Below are 13,561 nucleotides of genomic sequence, written 5' to 3'. Positions count from 1 at the left end.
ATATATAATATAGCAGAATAGTACCTTGGGCAAATGTTCACAAATATGAGGAGGCACAATAAATAACAGCAGGCATTTTAAATAGTTTCCAGGGTTTGAACTCCATACATTCTGGAGCAATCCACACTTTAAGTAGTATTTAGACTACACTTTAGAAACTGTAATGTAGGTTAACTCAAACATCCACATTTCACAGTTACTTTAATAATAATGATATGTATGCCTTTACCTAAGTAGTTTTCTTGGTGTCACAAATAACACCTTCTTCCCCAATTATCACGTGCATGCGCGCGCGCACACACACACACACACACACACACACAAACAGAACTGACTGTGTTCTGGTCCTGATTGCAATACAAAATAGCATTTGGCCTGGCTTAACATCTCCTCTCATGAGATTTAAAAGACAGACTCAGAGAAAAGTCTCCAGAGAAATGTTTTCCGTGGCTCATCCAATTCTAACTCTCAATAAAGTCAGAAACTTTTTATCTCATAAAATGTCCATTTAAATCGTCAGATTACTGTTTATTAAAAAGATTAGACCAAGTGAACAGTTGTTTCACAACTGGTTCGCAAGTGAATAGTTATCATTGTGTGTCTAATGCATTCTATGTGCTCCTTTACAAAGACGCTACAAGAAAGAGTACATTCACTGCAGTAATAGACTATGTGATCACCTATAAGAAAAGTCTTACAAGAATACTTCTTCCAACCTGCTCCTTTGTAGGCCAAACTCATTTGTTCAGTCTGCTCTTTTGTCTATATTTATGAATCCAGTTAGAGCTATTTCCTTTTCAGAATAAATGCTGGCTCTTAACATAGGTGTTTTAAAAATATCAAGGGAGTTGGAAACAAACATTCCCCCTTAGCGTGCCTTTCCTTTCACAATCGTGCTTCTCAGAAGTCACACTTTGCCAAGACTCTGGAGGCCTATAATGATTTTTCTTTTCCCTCAAATCATCCTAGATATAAACCAAAATTGGTAGTAAGAAATGAGGACTTTGTCAAGCATACTAGAGGTACTTCTAATATTTCTATTAAAAAAAAACCCTTTAAAATTTGTAAATACATGATTTGATCTAACGTAAAAAATGTAAATGCTACCAATAAACATTAATATGGCCCTCTATTTTGGAACATATTTATAAATTTAAGAAGGTGGAGAGAGGAAATGGTTAAGATGCAAAATATATAGGTACCAATTCCCCAAGATTAATATCACTATTATGCACGACAAACATAAATTAATAAAAAAGAAAATAAAGAAAAAAAAATAATATGAAAGATCCTGTGTTGAAATCTCTAGTTTCAATTAAACACAAAAAAGAAGCTATGGGGGGAATGGTATTTTAATAGTCAGGGAATTTTTTCTCCATAATAGGCAATATTCACAAAACCATGGTAAAGGGACTTAGATTCTAGTTTTAGCTTTCTCCCTAACTAGCTGCATAACCTGGAATCCCATTTCTCTCTTTGGATTTTACATTCCTTATCTTAATAGGATTCCATTACACACAACAATTTCTAAATTCTTTAACAAGTGGAAGACTCTCTCATTCTAGATTAATCAAAGAAGGATTTTTACAATGAATTTTACTGAGCTGTTTATAAGAAAGAGATGCCTATTCTGGGTAAGCAAGCAAGGGAAATAAAAAATTTACAAGAGACTATTCAGAATCACGTCAGGGTCTTATTTCCTAAGCCAAGTGCCTAGAAATATGTTATACTGATTTAATTTAGACAAAAATATACTGCAGTATCTAAAGGATAGCAAAAGCTGATTAAAGAGAATTTAAAGAGCTTTAAGACTTCAAAGAATTCTTACAAATCAATTTACTGATTTCAAAAACATTATCCCAACTTATGGATTAAATTTTGATAGAATATAGACATCAAATATTAAGTCAGTAGAGGCTTAACAAAAAATAATTTAAAGTTTTACTTGCTCTCAGTTGTCTATAATTGAATTATCTCCAAATGTGAAAAGTTTTTCCTATCCCTTATATATAATACAAAGATTACCAAATATCAGTTTTTTCTATTTCTACTTGTTATTAAAATATTTCACTTAAAAGGAAACCTAATGAAAATGAAAATCAACAAATATCATTTTTATAACATTTTTGGACAGCTTTAAGAAGCATTTCTAACTATGGAATTTTAGATGAAGAAGGACTTCAGAGTCCATGTAACTTAAGTTTTTTAATTTATAGGTGGAAAAAAACAATATTCAGATAAAGTGAATTATTATATCAATCAGATAGTGAGCAAGGAAGGGTGAACTATTTATTCCCTTATGCCTAGAGCCCTTTATTTCACTACTTCATTGTTTCCATGTTTCTATTACATAAAGAAAAATAGGTCCCATTGTAATACATATATAGAAAATGCAATGTACTTACTCCTCTTACATATTCATCAAGGACTTTAACAAAGAGGTTCTTGTATTGTCTACAGTGAAGGAATCTTCATTTGATTTTGTTCACATCAGTCCTTACCCTTCCTCTGTTATACATTATAACTGTATATCTTAGACATACTACTTGATATATTACCTGAAATACCATATAATTTTTAGAATATTTGCCTCAACAAAGAGTCAAATTTTGTCCTATAATTTATAAACCATAATAACTACATTATTTTACAGATTTCATCAGTTAAAGTTTGGATAAAATATGTGGAGGTGAAGTCAAAGGATGCTAGTCCAGGAAATGAAGAAAATAAATTTAGACCAAGCCAAGTCATCTATACAGTTATGCACATCAGAAATTTTGGATTAAATATTTTAGATTAAACACGTCAGTGTGCTTCTAGAATGTGCCCAATCAACTGCATGAAGCTTAAGTTCAACTGTAGCCTTGCATTAGTAATTGAGATTTCAAAACCTCTTTGGTAAAAGTCAGAGGAAATATTCCAAAGTTTTTGGAAGATAAGATTGTTGGCATGAATTTAATATGCATTACTTACTCACACATCCCTAGGTAGCTCAGGAACACTACATTTTTTTAAAGATAATGACAATCAACCATTCTGTAACTTTTATTTCAGCTGCTGCTGTTACAAGTATAGCCTTTTATCTAAAACACCCCTTGGAGTCTAGCTTGGAGCGCAATTTTGTTATCATTTAGATCTCAACTGCCCCCTGAAGGCCCATGTGCTGAAGATTGGATAATCACCTCTAGTGCTACTGAGAGATAGTGGAACCTTTAGGAGAAGAAGTCTAGTGGAAAAAAGAAGCAAGGTCTCTAGTGTGCCCATGGGATGAACAGTTTCTTGTGTGCATGCTCCTCACCGTAATGCTCAGCCTCAACACAGGCCACAGGGAAAAGAGACCATGGACTGAAACCTCTGCAATGATTAGCTAAAATACATAGCTCATCCTTCCGGTTGTTTGTGTCAGGTATTTTGTCACAATGACACAGAGTTAACACACTATCACAGAGGAGGGAAAAAACCTTTCTTCCTCTATCTCAATAAACATAGAATATCAGATCAGTTGACTTTCACCTTCCAAGAATAACAGGTCATTTCATTGTCTCCTCTCAGGACCACACGACCCTCTTGACTTTGGCATAACTTAGTACTCACAGACCATTATTTTAATAATCAGCTATATTAATAAGATCATGGTTATAGGATTTAATGATCAGGCAGCACCCCAAATATCATGGCAAAATATATATTACAGGTTTTGGGGAAAGAATGTGAAAAAGCTCACAAAGGGTATAAAGGATAATGTGAAATAGGAAGAAAAGGGGCAAAGGGGAAGGGGAAGTGGGAGGAGTAGGGGAAAGGGAAGAAAGAAATGGAATTAATATGAAAAAATAAAAACAAAGTCTTGATAAACAGGGAGTGGTGGAGGGGTTGAAGGAAGGGCAAGGGAATGGGGAGAAAAATAAGAACCAAGATAGATTATATAAAGGTGCAAATTTCCAATGATGAATGTTATTATATTATACACCTAAAATGTACCAATAAAATTAATTGTTTAAAATACTCACAGAGAACACAGCAGCTTTTCCTCACTGAGCAGACATACTCTCGGCATGGATTTGCTTAGTGTTTCTGCCACGCTTTTATAATTAGCAACTGAGGACTTAATGATGCCTTATACATTTTCACTGACAACTCAGCCAATAGTATTCCCAGATACTGTTTGCTGTGAACCATTTACCAATTTATAATAAAGGTTACTGATCTAGCAAGAATCAAAGAAACTTAGAATGAAGAGAGAGAGGACTACCTCTCACTACCTTACTCAATAAGCCCAACAAAGAATTTTGCTTTTGTCTACGGGATTCTGGGTTAACTGAGAGGATTTAGATTCCTCCACTGCACTGGAGTTTTAGACAACTGCCTGGTCATTTTTGGATCCTCATGCAAACGAATAAGTACATAAACAAATTGTCTGGTGAATTTTACTCTGACAGTCATAAGGATATAACGTTATCACACAAAAATCAACAGTGGAAGAAGCTGTTTATATCTGAAGGTTCCTAAGTTTGTTGTGTTCACTATCTAATGGTTACAGAGAGATTTCCACAATCCCATATATATGGACAGGGGCTCAGATCTTTAAAGAATGTAGGCATGTGTCACCACACCAGGAAAATAACCTAAACTATCCACAATGTTGTATAACCATAAGTAGCACCTGGGATATGCAGTGGAGAAGGGAAATAATAGAACCCAACTATAGTCTTGCGAACATTGTAAAAAAAAGAAGCTAGAGTTAATTACCTACATTTTCATCTTCTATCTATATTGTGACTAACATGATATGTTGATGGTAGTTAATTTTTTAATTTATTATTTCTATTAAAGATAATGCATTAGGGGAATATGTGGACTATACAAATAATGAATATTATCCACCCAGAAGTAGAAGCAGTGCCTGAGAGGCTCTATACTGAAAACAGCAAGTGCAGCTCCCTTAATCGAGGCGGGGATTGCATTGTGTTAGGCAGGAGCATCTGATTATTACATTTGCTATGTGAAAGATTTGGAATGGATAAACAGTGCCTTGATGATTGTGGAGAAGTCAAAGGAACACACTGCGCTGGCTATTTTCCACAGGTCAATGGTGTTTACTCAGCACATTTTCCACTTCCTTCCACATTTCTTCCATACTGCAGTCTCCATTTGCACCTCTACTTGCAGCCTGTAAAATTGTTTCTGCCAATTAGGAACACTCAGGGGACATTCGGAAAACATACAAGAGGCAGAAGCCTGAATTCTGCTTCTAGTTCTTCTGGAAAGTAAGGCAGTGGTGACACAAGCATTACATGTACCTCAGTAATAGTTTCCTGATGACTGCGTTACAGACATTGCAATGTGTACTTGAAATCAATAGCTCCAGTGTTAGCCTGGAAAATCCAGTTCCTCCAGGACTTCCGATGATTTTGTAAACACAGCGTAAAACACCACATTTTTTTTTAGCTCACTACTATAACCCTAAATTTTGGCAAGCTTAAGAAGAGAACAAATTAATCTGATAATCTACAAAAAAAAAAAACATCTACAGAGATTATTCTTTATCTACAAAAAATGCAACTATCAATCTCTACCAATTCTATGTATTAGACTAAAATTCTTAACTAGCACAACAAAACAATAAAAACCACAAAAGGCATAAGCATCTGAAAAGAAGAAATAAACTATCATTCACAGATTACAAGATCTGTCCCTAAAATACATCAAAAAAATGTAACAAGGTCAACACCTAAAAGCTGATTGTAATTTGTATATGCCAACAAGACACCAAAAACTGAAATTTATGAAGTGATATATCTTTGAAGTAGCATCAAAAATCTTTGAACAACTGTGAATATCTTAAAATGTGTAAAACATTGAAATAAATTAAAGAAGTTTAAATAGAACCACTACATTCTTCTCCCCTATATATTTGCAAATTCCATGAGAATAGATGCTAGATCGTTCACGCCTGAATTCCCTGAGGACCTGGTTCAGTATCTGGTAAATATTAAGTGCTCAAGCAAGTAAACCATATTTAAAGGCATGAAGCCTTTCAAGGAGAACAAAAAGTGTTGTAAGAGAAAGACAATAAACAACATCTGATGAAACAAGCATGCATTAGAAGTGAAAAGAACACGCTCCAAATCATCCATTTAAATTTCTCATTGCTCCAAATAAATTGTACTTTTAAACACCTCTGCTTCAGAAGATTTTATGTAAATTACATACCTGTTTCCCAATGATTTTTAGACTGCAACCATTGATTAAATACAGTAGGTTCAAGAAATAACTACTTAAATTGCTTTTCATCTTAAATTCATTTTCAAGAAGACTGCGAGCTGAATTGGCAGACAATTTAAGTGATGAATTATTCAGGTGAGATATTTGGAATTTGAAGTTGAGGTATCCATTGAGACAGTGTCATGAGACAACATGCTCATTTTTTAGAAGTTTTAAATATAGGAGATGCCTAGAAATCTGAGAAGTTTACTTGGATGTAGGGAGCCCACCCCCTCTGTTCTAATAACAACAGGTTTACTACAGTGGACAACCTCTGACACACAGTAACATTATCCACACTCCTGTGCAAGTCCCCACTGATGTCTTTATTATTAATTTTAGCAGTGGTATTCTGAAGATAGTAAATTATCAATAAACTTTTGATGAATAAAGAATAAATACTAAATTGTTTGGTATAAATAGGTGACAAAGCAATATTTTATACAGAGTACTATTCTATAGGTCAGATATTTTATGCCACTGGAACAATAAAAAATAGACAATATAAATTTTCTTTTGACCTAAAGGCAACATCCTATTTCTGCCTGGTTTGAGTAAAACAAATCTTACAACTACAAAAACTCAGTCTCATTTGGCATAAAGATAGTTTTCTCTGCGTTAACTCATGGTTAATTTAAGACTCCCCCATCCAATCTTCCTGCTCTATCCTCAGGGGAGAACCAAATTTGGGGAAAGACTTTACATATTTTCCTGGCCTTGGGCAGTAAACATATACTGTAGAAATAAAGAATATCCAAATGCAATAAACGAAGACTATTCAGAGCTTGCAAGGGAATCAGTCACCACCAGTTGTGCTTGACAGCAGTTCAGAGACCAGCAGAGGAGTGAGAAAGTTTTAGAGTAGGAAAATGGAGGGGTTTGGGTATGCCCTGATTGGACCTTACTGTCGTAGGGAGGACAAGCATGAGCCAACTAGAAGCAAGGAATTCTGAGCATTTTTGGTTTCTTAAATTGGAAATGGGAGGGAATCGGTACAAACAAAATGAAAGAAGCTCTAACCTAACCCTAACCCTTTGCAGCCAATTACTACAAAGATTGTGGTTTGCAGTCATAGAGTAGTTGTACAGAAGTTGTGGGTCAGAGTTCTATTTTTATATATAATCTGGCCATTGTCAGTTTATATATGCAGTAGCCACATATATAACCCAGGATGGTTTTCCGTCACTTCTGGGTTCTTCTGGGTTGTTTTTTGTTTGTTTGTTTGTTTGTTTTTTTGGGGGGTCCTTGCGCTTGCAAGGCTGGCCACCGAACAGCTGAGCTAAATCCCCAGCCCTTGGGTTGTTCTTTATTGTCTTGTGTTCAATTTTGTCATCTTTCCCAACTGGAATTATTTATTTGTACTGCAATCCCACAACCTTCACATGCCTGGATCAAGGACATCCATCTCTCTTCCAGGTATCTATCTCTCTCCAAAAGCATTCAATAAAGGTGAGCCATTATTTCCAGGAATTAGATAAATTTGCAAATACCAAAGAACTAGTAGACTGCAAAGCCACCATATGAATCCAGATGGACTGGACTCCAAAATCCAAGCTAGTAAACCTCAAATGAAATAATAGCTCTAGTGAACAAAGTCATTAAAATGCTGTTTATAAAAATTTGCACAATAGGTATTCGTACAGATGTATTGGTGTCACCCATGCATATTCTTCTTACATAGATATTTATACCCTACAGTGTAATGTTAGAAACAAAGATCAAGAAACACTAGAACATATCCAGAATTCTATCAGTTTGGGCACTTGTGGCACTTTTTTTTTTTTTTTTGGTACCGGAGATCCAACTCCTTGTGCTTGCAAGGCAGGCGGCAGAACTGCTGAGCTAAATCCCCGGCCCCTTTGGCACTTTTAACTTAAATGCACATTTGCAGGTACAAATACACAGCGAAAGAGAAATCTCTGAAGTTATTAAGAGATACTGGATGGTGAGATTGTCAGTGATATTCTTGTGGGGAACTTAGCCAAGGACTAAACGGTTAAACTGTAGAGCAAAAAGCAGAGGCTCTGTGAGATGGAAATGAAGTTTAGATTAGTGATGCATGTTGCCTTTGGCTGTTGCTCTTCCCCTTTCTCCCAGAAAAGCTTCCTAGCCTTGAGACAGCTCCTAGCCCAAACTGCTTTGCTCCTCCCTTTTGCTCTCATGCTAATATTCTAAATAAAAGCCTGAGAGTTCACGGCCCTGGGGCTTTGCCCTGGAGTCTCCCTAACCATGGCTGCTTTTAGTTGAGAGAGCCCCCCTGGACCCTCTCTATGATCAAGCTCAGTGGCATCTCTGAGTAATCAGTCATTCTGTATGCCACCATGATCTCCCACTGCAACAGTTTTCCAGTCCTTTCTAAAGTTTTTGTGATGAGTATGCCATTGTTTTATTCTCAGAAAAAATTGAAGAATTAAAAATTCCCATTTGGACGAATAATTTTTCTATAAAAAGAAATTGTAGAAAACAGTTCAGATGATTTAATAAACTTACCCTATCAAGCACAATAAATAGACCCTCCCACAGGAAAAAAATTAATCTAGCACATTATAATTAGATTGTATTTAATTTTACTCTTTGTGTTATTACCGTTCACACATCACAATTTATACCGATAAAAAGTAATTAAGTGGCAATTCATAATTAGTAATATTCTACATGGGTATTCCTCAGGTTTCTTAATTCCTTGAGGGCTTACAGAAGAATTTTCCAATCATTTAACTGAAAAGCTCACCAAGAACGTGGCTGGATTTAATGTTGAAGAGTTTTTGTTGGTCTTATTTATATTTTTCTTTAAATTTTTTATGTGCTTATAGCTGAATAAGACACCCAATAATACTATCTATTTTTTCCTTGTGAGAAGTCATCACAAAACTGTGTGGACAAAAGATTGTACCTCTAAAGCTTACTAATCTTTGCTTGAGTCAGAGAAGCAAATGTTTGTGTCTTACAGTCGCTGAATGCTGGTGGGAGACACAGGTTAAAAGCAGCCATAGTTGTTTAGGCAACAGAGAAAGAATAAGACATGGGCAACCAGTATTGGAGGTAAGTTGGCATTTCATTTAATTGAAATATTATTTTATTTACATATTCTGTATATATCATTTACATGTGATTTACATATGTCTATATATATCATATGCATCTTCTGAATTTGGTAAGACATACAAGTGCTATCAATGTTTTCTAAAATGATAATTAAAATGCTTAAAGTTTTAAAAAAAGAGTCAATGTCTAAATGTACCAAAAGGAGTTTTTACAGTGAAAATTCTTTTTTTTTTTTTTTTTGAGACAGGATCTCACTATGTAGTTGAGAATGACCTGGAACTCACTGTGTAGCCCAAGCTTGTCTAGAACTCACAGTGATCCTCCTGCCTCACCCTCCTGAGTGCTGGGATTACAGGCGTGCGCCACCACACCCAGCAGAGTGAAAATTCTTTAGAAACATACTTTAATCAAATCCACAGGATATTTGATTGTGATATATGTAAAAATACTTTGCTGACTTAACTGTTTATAAATATTTATACCAGTATAGATAATTTAAGAACATAATTTGATAAGTCTGACCATTATAAAAACAGAACTGTATTACATAAATCAAAGAAAGACATATTATAAGTAATTTTAACTTTAAGATACATGTATTCTGATTTGGAAAAAAGGCACTCATATTAATCAAGACTATAATAAGCACTGACACAATGATTGACGATTATGTATGAGGCAGTATTCTAAAGGCTTTAGTTTCATTCACTTAGTCATCATAATAAACCTATGAAGTAGAGACAGCGTATCTCCAATTTACAAACATTAAAATTATAGACTTTCACAAATACAAACAGACCTCACATTATGAACATTTGTAGATGTGAACAAAATGCAGAAGTAACTCACATATTAGCTGGACATTATCCCAGTTGTACCACTGTGTGTTTACTGTACAGTGCAATAGTGTACAAAGTACAGTGCTCAGTCAGAGCCCAGGATGTCTGGAAGGAAGAGGAAAAGCAGTGGTGGTGTTAAGGGGACTGCTAGGAAGTGCAAACGCAGAGCAGTGGGGAAATATTAGTGAAAATAATTGAGAGATTGGACTGAGGCAAAACGATGATAGACATCACTTGTTCTTCTAACACAAATTGTTCAACACTGGCACAATTCTAAAAAACAAGGACAAAACCATGGAACGTGTGAAGCCTGCTGTGCCACTGAAGTCAATAGTAATATTAAAAAAGCCTGGTAAAGTTATAGAGGAGATGGAGAAATTTCTCAGTGTGGATATAGAATCAGCATCAAGTCCCTCTCAGCTTAATGCATATGAAAGAAAAAGCTAAGAGCCTGTTTGAAAATTTAAAGAAAACATAGGGTAGGGCTGGGGATTTAGCTCAGTGTTTCTGCCACCTGTCTTGCAAGTGCAAGGTCCTGAGTTTAATCCCTGGTACAAAAAAAATAGGGTGAATAGGGTGTATCTTTTACTTTCAGCCATGAATGGTTAACAGAGTCGAGCCTAGAGCCAACCTTTACAAGGTAACAGTAAGTGATCAGGCAGTGAGTGCATATACCAAAGCTGCCTGAAAATTTCCACAACACTTAACCGAAATTACTCATGAAGGTACTTATTTACCCCAACAGGTTTTCAACATTGATGAGATAAGACTGTACTGGAAGAGGATACCAGAATGAAGTTATATCACTGAAGAGGAAAAGTTGATACCAAGCTTCATAGCAGCAAACGACAGACTTTGTTGCCTGGTGTCAGTGCTTTTGGCAATGCAAAACTAAAGCCTCACTTAATTTACCATCCAGAGAACCTAATAGCCTTCAAAAAAAATAGTCAATGGCTCTCTACCTGTTGTGTGGAGGAGTAACTCCAAAGGCCATTTTCTAGGACTGTTTTTTCCATCACCTTAACCAAGATGTAGAAAAATATATTGTCTGGAGAAAGATATCCCAAGCAACATTTTTTTTGCTGCTTGACAATACAAAGGTCACCACCAATTCATGAATGACTTTCATCCCAGTATCAAAGTGCATCTGCCACCAAATACTATGGTGGTCACCCAACCTATGGACCAAGGAGTTATTGCAACTTTCAAGAAGTATTATTTATGCCATATTTTTCATCAGGAAATGAAAGCAATTGATAAAACAGGAATAATTTTGCAACCATTTCAGGAGAACATTTACATCAACTTTGGGCTGTATGAAATTTCGGCTGTCACTGCGAATGGGATTTGGAAGAACCTTTGCCCATAGTTTGTTCATGAAGTTCATGGACTTGAGAAGATGGAGGAGGTGTCCACAGAAATGAAATCAACAATCAGTGACCCTTAGGAAGAAGCTGGAGCTAGATCTGCAAAAGGATGACTTCACTGAACTCTGTGCTGTGCAACATGAGGAGCTTACTACTGAGGACCTAACTAAAGAGGACCTGGTGGAATGAGAGGCCCAGCGAAAAGACTAAGATGGCCAAGAGTAAGCTGTGACTGAAGAACCAGAGAGATCCCTAACACAAGAAGTGGAGACAGAATATTGTTTATTGAAGAGGCTCTATTCGTTTTTGAGGCAAAGGACCCCAATGTAGAACAATACCCGAAGGTTACAGCAGCCATTCCGAATGCCATCCAGTGCTACAGAGTCATCTATGTTGAGAAAAAAAAAAAATAGATACTACTCAGATGTCACTGATTGTTCTTCCAAGAGGGTAGACAGAATTGACGCCACCAAAAAAAGCTGTGTCATCAAGGTCCGGTGTGAGCAAAATCCATCTCACCCTTCCTCTCCTAATGCTGCTGACCCTTCAGCCCCACCATCTCCCACCTCCCTCCCTCCTCCAGGCAGTAGCTGTCTTGTCAGCGCACTCCATGCAATCTCCTTGATATCAGTTGTGCTCCACTGTGCCACCATTCTAAGGTGGCTACATAAGCAAAAATAGTTTGTCTTATTTTTGTGTGCTTATTTGGTTTTTTATGCTTTACATTAAGTCAGGGACTTACTATGCTATTATTAGGTCTAAATTTCAGGTGGAGAAACTAGTCACAGAGAATATAATGAAATTATTAATTCAGGGTATATAATCTATTAAATAGTAGACAAAATGCAAATCCAAATTGGAAACCCAAATCAAGACTGCTAGCCATTAAGCTAAACTACTTTCCTGATCTTTAAATTTGGTTTGTTGGTACATTTTAGGTATACACTTACATTCACCACTGGGATCTTGTACCTTTACATGACTTATCTTGTTTCTAATTTTTCCCCATTCCCCAGAGCTCCATCACCCCCCTACTCTTCCCTGTTTACAAAGACTTTGTTTTCATGTTTTTCCTTTTCACATATTTTTTCTTTCCCCTTTTTACCTTTTCCTTATCCTTCCCACTCCCTATACTCTTTCAGAACTTTTATTCCTATTACACAACATCAATTATATATATATTGCACCAGGGATTGAACTCGGGACCTTGCACTTGCGAAAGCAGGTGGTGGAAACACTGAGTTAAAGTTAACACTTTTAGTTTTTCACACCAAAGAAACTATTACATATTTACACATGTGTGTCTTATTAATTTCACTTAAGAGTAGGGCCTCAATGCACATCCACTTAGCTATAAATATCTCTAGTTTCTCATTCTTTATGGCTGAGTAGTACTCCATTTTATTTTTTAAAAATCTTTTTTATTCAGTCTCCAGTTAATGGGCAATTGGGCTGTTTCCCAATGTTAGCTATTACAAATTGTGCCACTATAAATATAAGGGTAAACATATATCACTGTGATATGATTCTTTTAATTCTTTTGGGAAGATACCCAGCAGAGGAATAGCTGGGTCAAATGAAACCTCTAGTTCTAGTTATTTGAGGTGTCTCCATATTGATTTCCACTGTGGTTGTACCAGTCTGTACTCCACCAACCATGGAGAAGCTGTTCATTTCTGATGAAGCTGAATTTCTGATGAAGCTGTTCTCCTTAAAAAAAAAAAAAAAAAGGTAAAATTTCCTCAATGTTTTCAGTGCTCCTTTCATGTAAGGGTATAAAGTGCAGAATATAATTGTTTATACTCAAAGAATACTGAGGCTCTTGTGATTCCCTCTGACTCTGGACTCTAATATCTGCAAATCTTATTGTGCATCTAAATTACAATGGATGAGAAACAATTCACTTTAAGTTAGGAGATAATGTCTTAATTCAGTTTTTGTTTGTTCGTTTTTGGTACCAGGGATCGAACTTAGAACCTTGTGCTTGTGAATCAGGCAACAGAACCACTGAGCTAAAACCCCGGCCTCAGTTTTAATGAGGTAACCATA

Source organism: Fukomys damarensis, unplaced genomic scaffold (assembly GCF_012274545.1).
Source record: "Fukomys damarensis isolate Sample0158 unplaced genomic scaffold, DMR_v1.0_HiC HiC_scaffold_15, whole genome shotgun sequence".
In the NCBI taxonomy this organism is placed as follows: domain Eukaryota; kingdom Metazoa; phylum Chordata; class Mammalia; order Rodentia; family Bathyergidae; genus Fukomys; species Fukomys damarensis.
Note: the sequence above shows the minus strand (reverse complement) of the source record.